The sequence below is a fragment of the Macrobrachium rosenbergii genome, chromosome 23, assembly GCF_040412425.1.
Source record: "Macrobrachium rosenbergii isolate ZJJX-2024 chromosome 23, ASM4041242v1, whole genome shotgun sequence".
NCBI lineage: Eukaryota > Metazoa > Arthropoda > Malacostraca > Decapoda > Palaemonidae > Macrobrachium > Macrobrachium rosenbergii.
The window spans coordinates 53,129,024-53,147,556 of NC_089763.1; positions in this window are offsets into that span (position 1 = coordinate 53,129,024).

The window sequence follows — 18,533 nt, forward strand, 5'->3', positions numbered from 1 at the left end:
GTGACTTTTTCCCTGTGACTGTTACTGACTTTTTTTCCTGTGACTTTTTTCCCAGGAATCTAAGTATTAATACCAAAAATTCTTCGAAGTTGTCGAAAATTTTACTTATTTGGTAAGCGTTTCTGGGTTGCAGAGTTGGTGGCAAGTGCTTGAATAGTGAGATTCAAAGTCACGTAAACAACTGGATATCTGCAGCATTGTGGTGTGATAATGACTAAGGGTGTTCGTGACAAATAAAGGTGAATGTAACTTTTATTTATGTATTATCTTTGTCTTGATTAGGTAAGGAAATATGGTGACAGGAACATATTGTACGAAGGCGCTTGCCGAGGAGAAATGCTGCAGGCTGTAAGTGATGATAGTTTGAAAGGAGTGTCCATTGCTTGTGTTAACGGTATCCATATGTAAATGAGGTGTTTTAAGCATCATTACATTAACTTTGGAGTACACGTAGGCCTGCAGGGTTGGGTGCTACCTCAGAACGTGGGAGAATAGAGGTACTTCTGTTAATGTGCGGTTACAAGCAAGTTTGGCATGTATACAGAGTTTGTTACTTTGCAGAGTTAAGTGTTTTAGTTTTGTGATTTGACTCGAAAGCTGCAGCCTGGTCTGTGCCTTGGTACTTTTAATATTTAATAAGGATTTCATCGTGTTAATAGCTATTGCTTACGCGGAGTATTCCTAGACTTTTAAATATAAATGGAAGTTTAAACCTAGGTACAAGTGAGGCTGTCCAGGTAATGAAAGGTACTGGTTGCAATCAGTCATCAAACCTTTGCGTTGAGGCTTTGCCAATCGGAGGTCAACTGAATGAGTATCGATCCATCTAGGATGATGTGTGACTGAATCGACTGAATATCGTATCTTTGCTATGGTCTGAAGTACCTGTGGTGACTGTGTTATTATTTAGGAAGAATTCTCTATATTTGGCGGCAGTTAAAAATGGCCACGCTGTGGCTTTTATATATAGTTTTAGGAAATGAACATTGGTGCATATTTTGTGATTGTTATTGCAGTGAAGCATGTGTCAAGAAAAATATTGTGGAATTTTGCCTATGGATGGTTCAAAAGGAAGGTTAGTTGATGACGTTGATGATATATATGGAAATTGATGTTTTAAGTGTTCTGATATAACACAGTGATAACTGTAAATATGGGGGTTGCTGTGTTTAGGCCTACTGGGGGTGGGAGGGTGTTGTTTATAGAATGTATAATATTAAAACTTTTTTTATTAATCTTGGTCACGTTCAACTCAGGTAAGGAGATCAGACCACGGCATTCCACAGAAAGGTGTTCCCTTTTGGCAACCAGCTTTGATACTGGAAAATATGCTCTCTCTCTCTCTCTCTCTCTCTCTCTCTCTCTCTCTCTCTCTCTCTCTCTCTCTCTCTCTCTCTCTCTCTTGTTGTTCGTACTTGGTTGGTTGAAATGCTTGTTTTTTGTGTAAAACAGGATGTCTGAAGGGAGACAAGAGCCAGCGTTCAATAGGAGTGGTATTTTTTTACTGTATCAGTCAAGGTTGTTTAGTTTATCGTGCTGAAGTTCGCAACAGAATCCACCTGGAAGTTTAGCCTAAGCTGACTGCGTTAGTTTTAAGGGCGTGGGATAATATAGTTTCAGGAATTGATGAGGCATAATTAGGCAGACATTCCAGTCATGCTTAGCTTTCTGTAAAAGAAAACTATTGAGATGGCTTTGACTGTCCGTCCGCACTTTTTCTGTCCGCATTTTTTCTGTCTGCACTTTTCTGTCTGCACTTTATTCTGTCCGCACTTTATTCTGTCTGCACTTTATTCTGTCCACTTTTTTCTGTTTGCACTTTTTCTGTCCGCACTTTTTTCTGTTTGCACTTTTTTCTGTCTGCACTTTATTGTCTGCGCTTTACTCTGTCAGCACTTTATACTGTCCGCACTTTTTTCTGTCTGCAGTTTTTTCTGTCCGCACTTTTTCTCTCTGCTCATTTTCTGTTTGTACTTTTCTGACTGCACTTTATTCTGTCCGCACTTTATTCTGTTCGCACTTTTTTCTGTCTGCACTTTTTTTTATCTGCACTTTTTTTATCTGCACTTTTTTGTCTGCACTTTTTTCTGTCCGCACTTTTTTCTGCCTGCCCTCAGATCTTAGAAACTACTGAGGCTAGAGGGCTGCAAATTGGTATGTTAAGCATCCACCCTCCAGTCATCAAACATACCAAATTGCAGCCCTCCAGCCTCCTCAGTAGTCTCTATTTTATTTAAGATTAAAGTTGAGCCACGATCGTGCGTCCGGCAACGTCATAGGACAGGCCACCACCGTGGCGTGGCAGAAAGTTTCACGGGCCGCTGCTCATACAGTATTATACGCTGTACAGAAACTTCCCATCTATTTGGCAGCTCTCGGTCCAGAGGAACAAAAGGGTCATTGCTCGCTAAACCGCATGGAAAAAGTGTTCCATCATCCTTGGAACTGAACTGAATTGAATATAGAATTTAGGCCACAGGCCAAGCTAAGCTGAGACCTATGAGATCATTCGGTTGTTAGGAGAGGGTCGAAGAAGAAGAAGTATACCTTAGTTTTACCAGGCGATTAACAGCTCTCCTATTTTACGTGGCTAAGAACCAATTAGTTACTTAGCAACGAGACCTACAGCTTATTGTGGAATCCGAACCACATTATAGAGAGAAGTGAATTTCTATCACCAGAAATAAACCCCTCTAACTCTTCATCAGCCGGCCGGAGACTCGAACTCGGGCCTAGCGAGTTCCAGTCCACAGCTCTACCGACTCGCCCAATGAAGAGCTGAAGGAGGAAAGTAAGATTGAAGAGAGAATATGAAAGGAGGTGCAGTCAAAGGAACGAAAGGGGTTGGACTAGCTAGGGGCCATAGAAGGGACGCTGCAAAGATCCTTAAGCATTGCCTACAGTGCACCGCATGAGGTACGCTGACGGCACTGCCCCTCTACATTAGAATGCCCGAGGTCATTCCGCCGCTCTCATGACGCCTCAAAATAAGTTCTCAAATTTTTTATATAAGGATGATTCGTGATTGCAGCCTACTGTTAGTTAATTCAATGCTATTATTTCAGTTCCTTGCAGAATGTTGTGTGACGCCAGTTTTCGTAGCCGTCAATCAATCAATTATAGAACGCTGATGTCAGCTAATTTTGGTTTCGTTGACTGATGAGGAACTGTGCTTCGTATATATTTACAGTGACAGTCTGTGACTGTAGTGTGGTGTATGTTGTACAAGCTTCACTTGTGGGTTACCTATGGGCCTCCTTACCTGTCACCATACCACCGAAGGAAGGCGGTATGATGACAGATGAAGGACTTACGCCTTTATTTGCCACATACTTGTGCATGCAGGCTCGAAGAATTATTATAATGTGTACGCTACAATGGTGGTCTAATGTACGCTATCTCAAGCCCAGACAAGAAGGATTTATTATCGACAGAGCCAGAGTTTTAGCAGACGTAGCCTGCATTCAGAATACCAGATCCTAAGCCCCAATGGGCTATGATAAAATAACTGGCATGGCAGTTTATTTTAGGCTGGAAGGAACAGTCTTATTATTTTGAGTAGGGCGAGAGTGGAAGTTTACCTCAGCATATACTGAATGCCATAAACTGTACCTGCAGATGTAGACAAGACAAGAGTGACTCTTGCTTATGTCTTGGCTTAGTTATGTCCCCGAGTAAAGCACATTGTTGGTGGAATTCAGGGCAAAGGAACGAAGTACACACACACATTATTTTGAGTCAAAGGCAGGCAGTATTTTTAACAAAGTGCTTGGACATGTTCTGCTCAGTTAAGTTAAATATATCAAAGCCGAATCGAGGCGATATATACTTCAAGAGGCTATTAGACGGCTAATAAAATCATTCTCCCGCAATTCACATGGTAAGAGGAGACATTACTGTTTTTAAAAGGCGAATTCAGTCACGACAGAGTCTAGAAACCTAATGGTTTCTGGCATGTATCGTATCAGCTGTGAAAGTGCTTTCCAGTTTTCAGTGACTGGACTAACTTTCAGTGTCTTTTTTGTCATTAGAATGAGTGAAAAGTGGACTGAAATATAATTGAACTTATGTTACCAGCAAAGTTGTATAGTTTTAAGTGAAAGGTAACATTCAGGTTTGAAGCTTGTTAGGTTCGATCAATTCCTTCCGCTGCTGGCTGAACAGACAAGCGTCTGTTTCAGTATTGGTTACAAATATGTGCTGATCAATACAGATCTTGTCTAGTCCTTGGAGTCACACGAGTGAGGAGGAGGAGGAGGAGGAGGAGGAGGAGGAGGAGGTGGTGGTGGTGGTTTAGCATCAAAAGAGAAAAGGGAAGCGGTTGCTGGGGAGAAGTTGGGGGGCTGTCTTTAACTGCCAAGCAAAGAAAATACCCTTCTTTTAATGTCACCAACTGCTAACAGAGCAGTTAAGCAGTTGCGTCTGGCACTGTTCAGTGCACTTCAACAATCCTTTCACGTGTTACGAAGAGAGAGATTGAGTGGTTGACATTGCCCCAGAGCTTAGAACTTTAGGAAGTATATGGTACAATTTTTTTGTAACTTCATTTACATCAATCTTTTTTCCTGATAAGCAACTTTGTAGGATATTTTTTCCAGCCGAGGTTTCACTTCAAAGAGCTACGACTATTTCGATTCAAGTCGGTTCATTGCATCCCTAAGATAGTTCTATACAGCTCACTGGGTTTTTTATTAGAGCGTTCATGGCATTACAAAAAAACGTAATAGATTTGATTACTGACGCTAAATCATGAGAGAGTGTTTCATAGACCAGAGAACTAAGAAATATCCCGCAATAAATTCACATTTGATGCGTGCTCCATCATTACAAATCCCAGTCAGTGCGCCTCACGCGGTGCACTGTAGGCATTACTTAAGGTTCTTTGCAGAGTCCCTTCCATGGCCCCTGAATGCAACGCCTTTCATTCCTTTTACTGTGCCTCCGCTCATATTCTCGTTCTTCCACCTTACTTTCCTCATCCATCTCCTAACATTTCTTTCTTAGTGCAGCTGCAAAAGGATTTACTCTTGTTACCCCTTTCAAGTCTTTTCACTCAAAATTTCTCTCTCTCTCTCTCTCGGCGTTGAATGACCTCATCACAGGTCCCAGCACTTGGCCTTTGGTGTGAATTTTATATTCCATTCCATTATTGCAAATGTATTGATTTGAAATCTTCAGTTGTTAGTGCGACGTTCAGCTCTGGAGTGAACATTGTCGCCAGTCTATCTTTAGGAACCACTGGCCTTTTTTTTTTTATTGTAGTAAATTTGTAATTTGAAATCGGTAAATTAACTTTAGAACTAGAAATTTAGATCTGAGAAATTCGCGGTAGGTTAAGATACTGTTATTAGATTAGAATCACGAAACTGTTATGAGCAACAAAAGTGATAACAAAATTAGTAATTAGGAAAAGTGATAGAAAAATCAATAAGTAGTTAATTTGGCGTAAGGCGTAATTGTAAAACGTAATTGAGACATGTAAGGTAAACTTCAATTTAGTTGGGGATCAATTTTTGTGCATCTTGAACGACGGGAATGAAACAATTTTTATTTAAAAAAAAAAAGCTCGTAAATGTTTGAAGAAATGGGAGTTGGTGTTTCAGTTGTTCAAGTGGAAACGAACTGGGCTGTATCGTATCGTCTTCACAGAAGTACTGAAGCGACTAAGAATATGTAAACTGACATCGAGGAGTTTAGCTTTTAAAATCAAAATATCAAAATATGTAAACTGACGTCGAGGAGAAAGCTGTTCGACATTCATGGCAGGGCAGCTGTCGACAGTTGAACTGGCTACGTTTACTTTTTTCTTTTTAGTTAGAAAGTAAAAAAAGATTATCCTGCCGATCGCTCAAGATTGGAGACGGGTCCAAAAAATACTTACGTTTAGTAAAATATGCATAAATCCTTTTTGCCATAAACATTGACCTTACTGAAGGTTTTATATATAGTTCTTATATATATACAGTGTATATATATATATATATATATATATATATATATATATATATATATATATTATATATATATATATATATATATATATATATATATATATATATATATATATATATATATATATATATATATATATATATATATATATATATATATATATATATATATATATATATATATATATATATATATATATGAGCCTTAAGACAAATAGGTTAATAGAATTTACGCAGGACTGAACGAGACACTCTCTAAACTTTTGACCACAAGTGTCATCTTAAGTAGGCTATGCAATGACAGGGTCAGGAAGGAACATTCTTGTCAACCCAGTTCCAGTCAAGCTTTGAATCAGGTTTCATACTGAATATTAAGTTTGACGTACTGTGTATAATTTTATGCAGTTATTCATTCTGTGCTTCTGACTTGTCTAAGATACCTGTTTATGGAAGCGAAGCAGGTGAAGAGATTTCATGCAAAATGCTCTAAATAGGATATCAAGTGGTTCCTGAAGGTAAATAAATAGCTGTTTTTCCTCGTGAAGGTGTCCCTCCTTCCTTCCTTCTTTTCTGCCATTCGCTACTTGATAGACCACAGGTATATATATATATATATACACAGGTATATATATATGTATATATATATATATACATATATATATATATCATGTTAATTTGCCTTCAGTATGTTGTTGCATCCAACAACCTGACCCCTCATTACTACTGAGCGAGTTCCTCATTTGACGGGTGGGTACCGTTCTCAGCTAGCACTCTGCTGACCCCGCGTTCGATTCTCCGATGAAGAATTAAAGGAATTTATTTCTGGTGATAGAAAATCTTCTCTCGCTATAATGTGGTTCGGATTCCACAATAAGCTGTAGGTCCCGTTTCTAGGTAACCAATTGGTTCTTAGCCACGTAAAATAAATCTAATCCTTTGGGCCAGCCCTCTCTAGGAGAGCTGTTAATCAGCTCCTCCTCAGTGGTCTGGTTAAACTAAGATGTACTTACTACTGAGCGATCGAAGGGAAAGGGTAAAAGGAGCAGTCAGTCCTGTGGCCGGGATGATGTGACTGAATCGTTCGAATCCTGTGTCTGTTGTGATTTGAAGGTCCCCAGGCAGCTGACACTATTATTCTGTGGCAGTTGAAAAAGACAACGCTGTGAATTCTGGCGTCATTTGAGCGTTTATGTATTGTTAGTAATGCACACTAGAAAATTTGACAGACATTATTGCAGAATAGCATTGAACATGAAAAACACTATGGAACTTTACAATAGATGGTTAAACAGGGATGTCCACTGCTGATGTTGATAGGTGCAAGGCCACCAAGGTGAAATGAATTACAGAAAAGTGTTTCCATATGACAATCGCCAGTCGGGTCCGAAACTTTGAGGTATAGACCCTAACTCCATCATAGTTTCACTCTTGGTTTCAGAATTCCTGTTTTCCTGAAAACTGATTATATTGTGCCTTGATGGTGGCTTAAATCATCTGTTTTTGGAGTCTTCAGCGGGAATTCTATACCATTTGATGACTCCTTGCAAGGCCTTTTGGTCACAGTATATATCATGAGAACTGCACATATCTGTTCAACAGCACGGAGTTCAGCAGAGCTCAGAAAAGTCAAACCTCTGGAGGTGCTGAAGGAAGACAGCCGCAGTGGGAAGACACCATGAATGGTCAAAGAATCCAAACAACAGGATGCTTCTTATGTGAAGAAGCCTGGGTATAACATAAGGCGTACAGTGGGGTACTGAAACTGAATAAAGAATTTAACGATCGTTTGAACCCTTAGCGAGGGAAAATTACCAAACTGAGTGCATGAAATTTGGTGGCACTAGAGCTAATGAATTACTTTCTATGCTTGGCACACTTGTACATCATGTTGTTTATGGCTGAGTTGGCTTTATGCCAGCACGGCCTCTTGCTTATAGAGTAACCCGTAAATGCCATTCAGTGATTTGAAGTGATAAGATGGTTATGAATAAAATGAAAAAAAAATGATGGTATGCAACTGCAAAAATGGCCAATAAATGAATATTTCAACAGGTAGGATTTCAAACCCCTTTAATCCCTCAGGCTCTTGTCAATGGAAGAGAAAGAGTGATAGTGTTGTCTTTATGAAAAACAGAGAGAGAGAGAGAGAGAGAGAGAGAGAGAGAGAGAGAGAGAGAGAGAGAGAGAGAGAGAGAGAGAGAGCACACCAAAATGCTCGTGAGCGAGTAAACAGAGCTTCATCACCCAGATGGAGGTTCTAAGCAAAGCTGCTGAACCAACCATTTTTTGGCTTGCTCGTCTGGCCAAACTCTTTAGATGGAGACTGGAGGTTGGAATATGCAGTTTTTACGTAACTTGATCTTATGTCCCAGAGAATCTAATTCCGAAACTAACCCATACAACCAGTAAGAATGGTAACAATTTTATTTATACCAAAATTGAGCCCAATTTGACCGTCAAGAAGAGTAAGAGTTTATTGTGGCTTTCGTACATTCATACCAGGACGACATAAATGTTTTGCTACTAACCGTAATAAAGAATTTACGCAAACATCTATTTGGCATATTATATTCCTATCGTCGTAATGCTCTTAGAGTCTTTGAAAGTCACTTTTATCTGAGAACCTAAAATCCCAAAGGGAATCTTGAATTTTTAGTTGAAATGGCCCGCCTTAGTCATCCATTCACGAGAATCGAATTTCAAAAGTAGTTCATTCAGTAGAGCGGTCGCAATTTCATGCCTAATTTATTCTGCCCAGTTTTCTGTGAAACATGTATGCAAGAAAGCATGAGGATTAATGACAATTATTGGATTCCATTTCAGAGAGAGAGAGAGAGAGAGAGAGAGAGAGATAGAGAGAATCCATCTGAAATGTAGATAAGTTGAAGCAATGAAGAAACAGAATTAAAAATCAAGAGGTCAGATTAAATACACATACCTTTGTGCTGACCAATAGGTATACAGTACAGTATATTGCATATGGGTAGGTACATGTTATTGCGCATCTCACGTCCGTTATTCTTTCAGTGAATAAGGGAAACCTCTTATCTCAGGTTAGTTTTCAGATTAGTCTCCATCTTTTCGTTTAATGAATACTAATAAGTCTTTACAGTTGATGTAGGACGTATCGTCAGGTAATATCTCGCAGCTCCTGGCATAAAGTATTTATTTATAGAGGGTGAACCAAAACTAGGTGGACAGTTAAGATAACATTTATTTTGAGATTACATATACTGTTATATTAACTAACACAATTCAGTTTTCATAAACAATTATTACATTTACAATTAAATTTTATTGTATACAGTAATACAATACAAAGGCACTGAAAATATTATTAATGGCCATCACAATTTACACAACTCTGCAGTCTCCCTTTCACGCTTCGACAGACATTTTTGTTCAAGTCTCTTTGTGTATAGTTTTTTGAAATGCATCTCTGATGTGATTTTTCAAATCACCAATACTTTGTGTTTTTTTACTACAAACTTTGTCCTTGAGTACTCCCTAAGAGAAAAAAATCCATTGGGGTAAAGTCAGGTGAACGTGCTGGCCAATGAATGGGTCCTCTTTGGCCAATCCATTTCTTAGGAAATGTTTCATCGAGACACTCACGGATGACTGCTGTGGAATAATGTGGAGGGACCCCGTCTTGTTGGAAATAGAGGTCATGTGAATTACCCTGTTGTTGTAACTGTGGAACAACTTGTTTCATTAGAATTTCGAGATACTTATCGCCTGCGACTGTTCTATAAAAAAAAAAGAATGGTCCTAAAACACCAGAACTATAAATACACCCGAAACGGTGACACGAGGCTGGTTTAGTTGATCTAATGTTGAATGCATGTTTTCACTATCCCTGTAAACACAATTATGCCAGTTAACATGACCAGATAATTTTAAAGAAGCTTCATCGGGCCACACAATGTTATATAGAATTACTGGGTTTTGTATAATTTCATTCAGCATGATTGCACTAAATTGCAGCCGCCTGTCTGGGTCATCCTCCAATGGGCCATGAAGTAGCCGTGGACGATATTTCCACCCAATAGATTTCAGAATTCGCATAAAAAAAAGCCTGGATGCACATTTCTTATGCAGGGGAGAAGTAAATAAGAGACCTTCATATTTTATGCATGAAAATGTACGGGAAATGTCCCTGGTAGCTAACGCTCACCAGACCACCGGTTACTGATCCTTGACTTTGGGCAAAGGATGCGTTATGGGGGTCAGAACCCCAGTACTTCTGCCTCATCGTTATTGATGTTCCATGATCGCAGGAAGGAGGGTTAAAGCTGCTGTATATATGTATGTGTTTATATGTATACAGTATATGTACATATGATATATATATATATATATATATATATATATATATATATATATATATATTTTAAAAACAAACAAATATATATATATATATATATATTTATATATATATATATATATATATATATATATATATATATATATATATATATATATATTTTTGTGTGTGTGTGTGTGTATAATGTCACCAAACTGCACGTGACAAATATATGCGTAGTTAACCATTTGAAAGGTGAAAATTAAAGACAAATTACCAAGTACTTTCGCGTATCACGAACACTTCTTTTGGGGTATAAAGTACTCCAAAGCACCCCTCAAGAAGTGTACATGGTACGCGAAAGCGCTCGGTACCTAGTCTGAAGTTTTCACCTTTCAAATGGTTATCTACGTATATATTTGTCACGTGCAGCTTGATAACTTATTACACACACACGTACACGCATTATGTATGTATGTATGTAAATATATATATATATATATATATATATATATATATATATATATATATATATATATATATATATATATATGTATATAAATATGTGTGTGTATATATATATATATATATATATATATATATATATATATATATATATATATATATATATATATATATATATATGCCTTTGACGATCAGAATCGATCTCACCCCTGGGGCATCTTCGCCAACAAAGCGTCACTGAAATGGGGTTTAGTTTTACCAGGGTTGGGCCCTTCCCCATTCTCTGCTCTGTTAGCTAGCCAAGAGCCTATGGCGTCTCTGCATTTTGTAGAAAACAGATGATTGCTTTGCAGAGTCCCGAAACCAGTTATTTCGCTGCTGACTGTAGGAAACACGCCATTGCTGAAGGTGTTCCTCGATGCCTAAGTTCCTGCCACGCTACAATCCTCAGGTGGGAAAACCAATTTCGCATATTATGTAGTAGGCATTGCACTTACGGGATTTTAGGCCACGCCAGAGGTTGCCACTGAGGAATATGTGAAATCGGTATCACTGCTTCCCACGTCGAGGTATCCAATGGCGCAACAGGAGATTTCCGACTCGAAGCTCTTCCTCCTTGTGTCTCCTACGTCTGCGTTGACCTGGTTTCCTCGTTCTCTGGAAATTCATCATCTGTCTTCGCAAAGAAGCAGAGTCCGCGCCATACGGATAAACTGTCTCTGATTTATCCCAAGTTTTGTAATCGGACACAGGTGAAGCATCTGGATTCTGGAGACATTTTCGTCTCCACTGAGCTGCTCCAGTCTTCGGGAATTCTTGGGATTCCCGGGAATGTCAGGAATTTCCAGCAGATGGCAATGATTTGTAATAATTCTTCATCTCTTTTTCTAACTATATGTATGTATAATTGTATGTAAATAAATAAAGCTCAGCTAGAAGATGAGGATCCGTAAGCAAGCCTCGGGGATTCTCTGGAGACGCTGAGGCTAATCTTGTGAAAGTTCCCGGAAGGCCGACTCGACACAATATGCCTCAATCACTCAACTTGCTTTCACGTGTGTGTGTGTGAGTGTGCTTATATATGGTTTCATTTTCTAGTTTCTCTTTTTTCTGAGAGAAGATTTAATGGAAATATGCTTTAATTTCATCACGAATTTCATTAATGACGGTTTTTCATTAATAAACTGAATAACTGATGAAGGGTTCCTAGAATCTGAATATAAAAGGCGTCTTCACCAAACATTTGCGAAAGATAAAGTTATGTAACGTTTGACCTGTTTTATACATACATACATACATACATACATATATATCTATATAAATCTATATACACATATATATGTACATACCTATACTGTGCTTGCGTGTAAACAATATGTACAGGTTTATATATATATATATATATATATATATATATATATATATATATATATATATATATATATATATATATATATATATATATATATATATATATATATATATATATATATATATATATATATATATATATATATATTTATATATATATATATATATATATATATATATATATATATATATCCTGCAGGATATTATGCAGGAACCACACATCCTGCAGTCACGCACAAACAGGGTAGCACAAACGGACAAGAGGGACTGGGTATCGCCTCATGCAAATTCCTAAAGCAAACTAGGCTGTTAATGGAGCCGGTGCTTGCATGCATGACGGAGCAGGACCTATGCCTGCTCATAATCTTCCGTATACCCATGATAGTTAAAGACCCTATTACGACGGAACAGCCTGAAATTAATGACTTGGTTCTTCAAGTCTGGCCCGATGGAGGTCTGACGCAGATCCTACTGTAAAAAGGCTTTGTGGGAATCTCATTAATTAGGATTACATTTCTGGGATAAATAACTTCATAACTTAATTGAAAATGCTCACCATTCCAGTCTATACAAATGATTGCCTGCTTCTAAAAATAACTGTGGGATTGGAAAACTAGCTACTGTTAAATGGGTTCCACTACTGTGGTGCAAGCAAGCATGATACCAACTGTTAAAAAAATAATAAAAAATGCTGAGCACATTTCTTTGAAGTATCATGTCAGTTAGGTATCCAGCAGCGCTTCCATTCCTTGTTATATCGACAGATACGAACTGTAGGAGAGTCTCGTAACGACCGTAAATCTTTTCCATACATTGACAGCAGCTTTAGACACGTAAAAAATAAAGCTGGGTAACACATAATACAGAAGCAAAAAAAATTAATCAATAAATAAATAATTGCAAAGCGATGACTCGAGTAAGGTGATGGTGGTGGAGAACTGAAACCAGGCAACTTTGTCTCTGAACTTTATATGATAAAGAAATAAAGAAAACCCTAAACACAAGTCAAACAAAATTAAGTTGGCAAAGAAACAAAGAAGTGTGTCTTATGGTAAATAATAAGGAAGAAGGAAGCCATCAAAAGACACCAGCAAAAGCATTAGGAGTTCCATCCAAAGACTCCTCAGATTCCTGTAGAGAACAGAACAGAGTCTCCGGCAGTCGAAAATGGCCCCAAGTCTTGAGGAAATGTTACGTATAGTGAATGACGAAGACGTGACCTGACTCTCAGAGGAGACTGGAGTCGGGGAGGCCGGAGGAGAATGTACCTTCGTCATCATCGTTAATGAAGATGGTCTTGAGAAGACGCTGTGAATCTCAAACAAGAGGGAGGATGTTGGTAGGAAAGGGAGAAGATGGAGGAGAAAGGTTCTTAAAAGGGAAAATTAGGACGGAAACCAGACAATTATTATTGTATCTGTTGATTCGTGTCATTTGTGTGAATACTATCTTACAAAATAAATATGTATACTAGCAGATTTTTTTTTATCACAAAATAAGTTCCATTACTGTTGGGTGGCTGACATGTTCAGTGACCTTTGAATATGATTAATGAATTGGAATTGGAACATAAAATTTAGGCCAAAGGTCAAGCGGTGGGTCCCATGAGGTCTGCATCAAATATGTTAACAAAATGTATTGTACATCGTAGAATGATCTTCGAGACACTCGCCAGGCTGATGCCTCCAAAGTAAGAAATTGATACTTAGCTGCGTGTGTGGGTTTGAAAGTGAATGAACTGGTAATTGGTGGCACTGGCACTGTCCTTATAAATACAATTCTAAGCCCACTCGGCCATCTGAAAGTACCCAAAAGTATGTTCGAGTTGCCAGTGAGACACCGGAAACGAGCTTCCTTGGTCAGACAGGCAGCTGTACTTGAAATGAAAATGTATGTGCAATGATTCATTACGACTCATTAAGCTTTATTCACGGGTGTGATGGCTTTAAAGTGATCAGTGTTAACGAGACTGATGCCAATCCTTTAGTTTAGTAAAAAGACCGACGTAGGGCTAAAAGAATCGACGAACATAAAGCTGCAGCAGAAGGGATCCATGTAACTCGTCATCATTGCCACGCCTTGCAAGCAACAAATGGAAACCATTCGACTCTTACTTGAGTATGCTCTTGAGCCATTGTCTGAAGTTCGTGAGGACATTGCTAGTCAGGATGTTGCAAAGAAGCTTTCGCTTTTGAGATGACACTTACCAAAGTTCAATGACACCCAACTCTGAGGTGGTCTTGTATCGGTAGACATTAATTAGACAATTTGGAATAGCCACCAGGGGAGGCTGTGTTGAAAAGCTGGCCTTGACTAACAGAAGGCAGCACTCAGCATGTTTTCACCCAACTCAGTCAGACTTAGTACGCAGAACTTTTATATTTTACGAGTATATCACTGTTAATGTAATAAAAAAATTCATTATTTATAATGAATTCGAGCTATACCTTCTTCACGTTTTTTATCATTTGTACCTTTAGAAAAAAAATAGGAAAGTGAAATTTTGCGAACAATTCGAGTATATGAAATTTTCCTTGGATTCTGATCATATTTTCGCAAGTACTTAAATAGAGGACAATGAAGTGTTTTTGATTTATCCAAAGCGTTTATGTTTTTTACTGGACATTCTTTACACTAATGGTCAGATTTTCATATTCTAACGGCCTGCCTCTCTCTCTCTCTCTCTCTCTCTCTCTCTCTCTCTCTCTCTCTCTCTCTCTCTCCACCAGTTTTTGGCTCTCAGGGCTGTTTTCACTTTTCCCATAGCCTCTTTTTGCAATCGTTCTTAGATGACTAATACTGCGTATTGAGGTTTCTCTTTCCTTTGACTCCACAGTTACTGATATTACTCTCTCTCTCTCTCTCTCTCTCTCTCTCTCTCTCTCTCTCTCTCTCTCTCTCTCTCTCTCTCTCTACTTCAGCATCTGGAAGTTCTGGAGATATTCCATTTTTCTCCGCCATGTCCCTTGAAGGTGCATCTCCTCCTTCAGTGGGTCCCTGACGACATCTCTGCTTCTTGACGACCACATTTGACAACTCCCCCTCTCCTGTCCCCCACCCCCTCCCTTCACCTCATCCCGCTCCACCGTTCACCCTTCACCACCTCTCCTTCACTACTTCCCACTTCAGCGGCGCCCCCTCCCTGCATTCCCTCCCCTTCTACCGCTTCCCCTTCACCATTTCCCCCTCCCCCTTCTCCATCTCCCCTTTACCTCCACCACCTCCCTTCCACCACCTCTCCCTCCACACCTCCCCTTCATCTCCTACCCCTTCACAACCTCCTCCCCTCCACCACCTCCCCCTTCTCCACCTCCCCTTTACCTCCACCACCTCCCCTTCACCACCTCCCTTCCACCTCCTCTCCATCCACACCTCCCCTTCATCTCCTACCCCTTCACAACCTCCTCCCCTCCACCACCTCCCCCTTCTCCACCTCCCCTTTACCTCCACCACCTCCCTTCACCACCTCCCTTCCACCTCCCTCCATCCACACCTCCCCTTCATCTCCTACCCCTTCACAACCTCCTCCCCTCCACCACCTCCCCTTCTCCACCTCCCCCTTTACCTCCACCACCTCCCCTCCGCCACCTCCCCTCCACACCTCCCTTCATCTCCTCCCCCTTCACAACCCCCTCCCCTCCACCACCTCCCCTGTCACCAATCCTCCCCTGCACCGTCTCCTCCCCTCGACTACCTCCCCTCCACCAACTCCCCCCCTACACTCTCCTCCCCTGCACCACCTCCCAATTCACCACCTCCCCCTTCATCACCACCCACTCCACCACCTACTCCCCCTTCACCACCTCTGGAAATGCTACCGGATTTCAGAGCCAGAGGAGAATTTAAACAAACGAGTTAATACAATAAAAATATATATAAGCTCTGAAGAAACATTATTGAAGAAAGCCGGAAAACAAAAACTATGCTCCCAAACGTAAGATCATCGAGTATTATGATTTCGGGCAGTTATGAAACTCGAGACTTTCTTCTACTGTAATTCACTCCCATTCCTGTCTGTCACGATTCGTATGGTGTACTTCATGCTTACGATTTGGTTTTATTGACGCAGGCTGCCATATTTGCAGTAATACATTCGAGAATCTGATATATATATTTGCAGTAATACATTCGAGAGACTGATGTATATACTTGCAGTAATACATTCGAGAAACTGATGTATATATTTGCATTATACATTCGAGAAAATGATATATATTTGATGCAATGCATTCGAGAAACTGATGTATATATTTGCAGTAATACATTCGAGAAACTGATGTATATATTTGCAGTAATACATTCGAGAGACTGATGTATATATTTGCAGTAATACATTCGAGAAACTGATGTATATATTTGCATTATGCATTCGAGAAACTGATATATATTTGATGCAATACATTCGAGAAACTGATGTATATATTTGCAGTAATACATTCGAGAAACTGATGTATATATTTGCAGTAATACATTCGAGAAACTGATATATATTTGATGCAATTCGTTCGAGAAACTGATATAAGAGCTTAGACCCTTCTTTGATTTGATCCACCGTCAGATTCATCTTTTTATAAACATCATAAATTAGCATCAGACAACCAACATCCGGTATAGCTCATCTGTTCACTGCAGGAGAGAGTCGATTGCTTGTGGCCATTTCAATTTATTAGTAAGATAATTCCATGTGAAATACAAAGTACACAGATTAGGAAACTGTCATCGCACACAGATGACGGCAAACTGTCATTGTTGGCGTTAAGATCTTTCATAAGTCAATTGATCCCTTGACTTACCACAGTTAATGTATCACTGTATCATTGATCGTCTCCGGGACCACGTCCTTCCTTCAAGCAATTGAGCAGTTGCATGTACTTGGTGACATTTGAGACTATCTCTTCTTCAGTCTTTTTAATGGAGGAGTTGCTTGCATTGCTAGCCAAATCTGAGGCCTATTGAATGGATTAGTTAGCTAGATGACCTATGTTCTGCCCTGGCTAGGTCTATTGCGTAATGGTGCGTCCCAACCTGTTCTTTGCCCTCATTTAAATCAGGAGGTATTTCCATGTTTGGTTCTCAAAGCTGTATTGAGCTGCAGCTCTTACAGCAACCATTCCAAGCTCTTACTTAAAGTAGTCATACCAAAAATTCTTTCACTAGGGTTAGAGGCTAGCAATTTGCGTGTAATGTTTTAGTTGGCTTACTGCTGGTAGTGAACAAATAACGTAAAGGGAGCAACGAATAACTAGAGCTATCTGAGTTGTTATTGTATAACATATTCTAAGAACGTATTATGTTTTCAATAATTTTCATTTGTTAAGCAAAGGTTATCAGCTTTCATACAGGCTAGGCCTATTGCATTTAAGCCTTAGGGTTCGTTTTTAGCCAACTCTGCGGAAAGCTGGTATTTGTTGTGCAAGCAAAACATTCTGAATTACCTGTGAAATTGACCTTATGAAGCCACTATCAAAGAAATTAATTTTTTACGAAATCTCGTGATGCTGTGCCATCAATAAGGGCATCGAAAGGTGCTCATTGTGCCACACTTGCAGAATCATGTGGTGCTGTAAACCCACTCATATCTCCTCCCAGGGCATAGTCGATTTGCACTTAACCAAGTAATGCATTTACTGCCAACCATTTCATGTAGGTCTTACATATATATATATATATATATATATATATATATATATATATATATATATATATATATATATATATATATATATATATATATATACCATCTTACATGTAATATATGCTTATTGTAATTGACAATTAAGTGAGAGATTTATAGTTTAGTGGTCATCGAGTAGCCACGAACCAAAAGCACTTTAGTTCCCCAAGATTCCGTGAACAGAAAACTTTTGCAGAAAACGGTAACGACTTTTTCCACAAGAAACTGTATGCTATGTTGCTATTGTCAACTTCATGATGGTTACACAAAACCTGTACTGATCTGTGCAGTGAAAAGAGGAATATTCCTCAAAAGCCGAAACACTGACTATTGAGTATTGCATACAGTGTCGAACAATAACGAGTAAAATAAGGGATTAATAAAACAATAATTGTGTTAGTGTGTTAAAGCCGAAACGTTCCAGTGGAATAAAAATGTTGACTATAGCACTTGTTTGGCAGTTCCTGAAAAATTGTCCTTGTTATATATTTTCTTGCTTTTGAACATTCTCTAAAAGGAACACAAATTCTTGGTAATATTTTAAAGTATATTTTGATAACCACAATATGACTTTAGCATTCGTATATAATGAATAATGTAACATAGGTGTAAAAAGGAAATCAGTTCTGCATGTAATCAACAAAATAACAAATATCCAGTCAAATGTAACTCGAAAAACACAACGCGAACGGAAAGTAGATTTCATCACAGACAACCGCGATTATAAAGAACAAAATTCTTATATTTGTTTTTGGATTACCTGTAG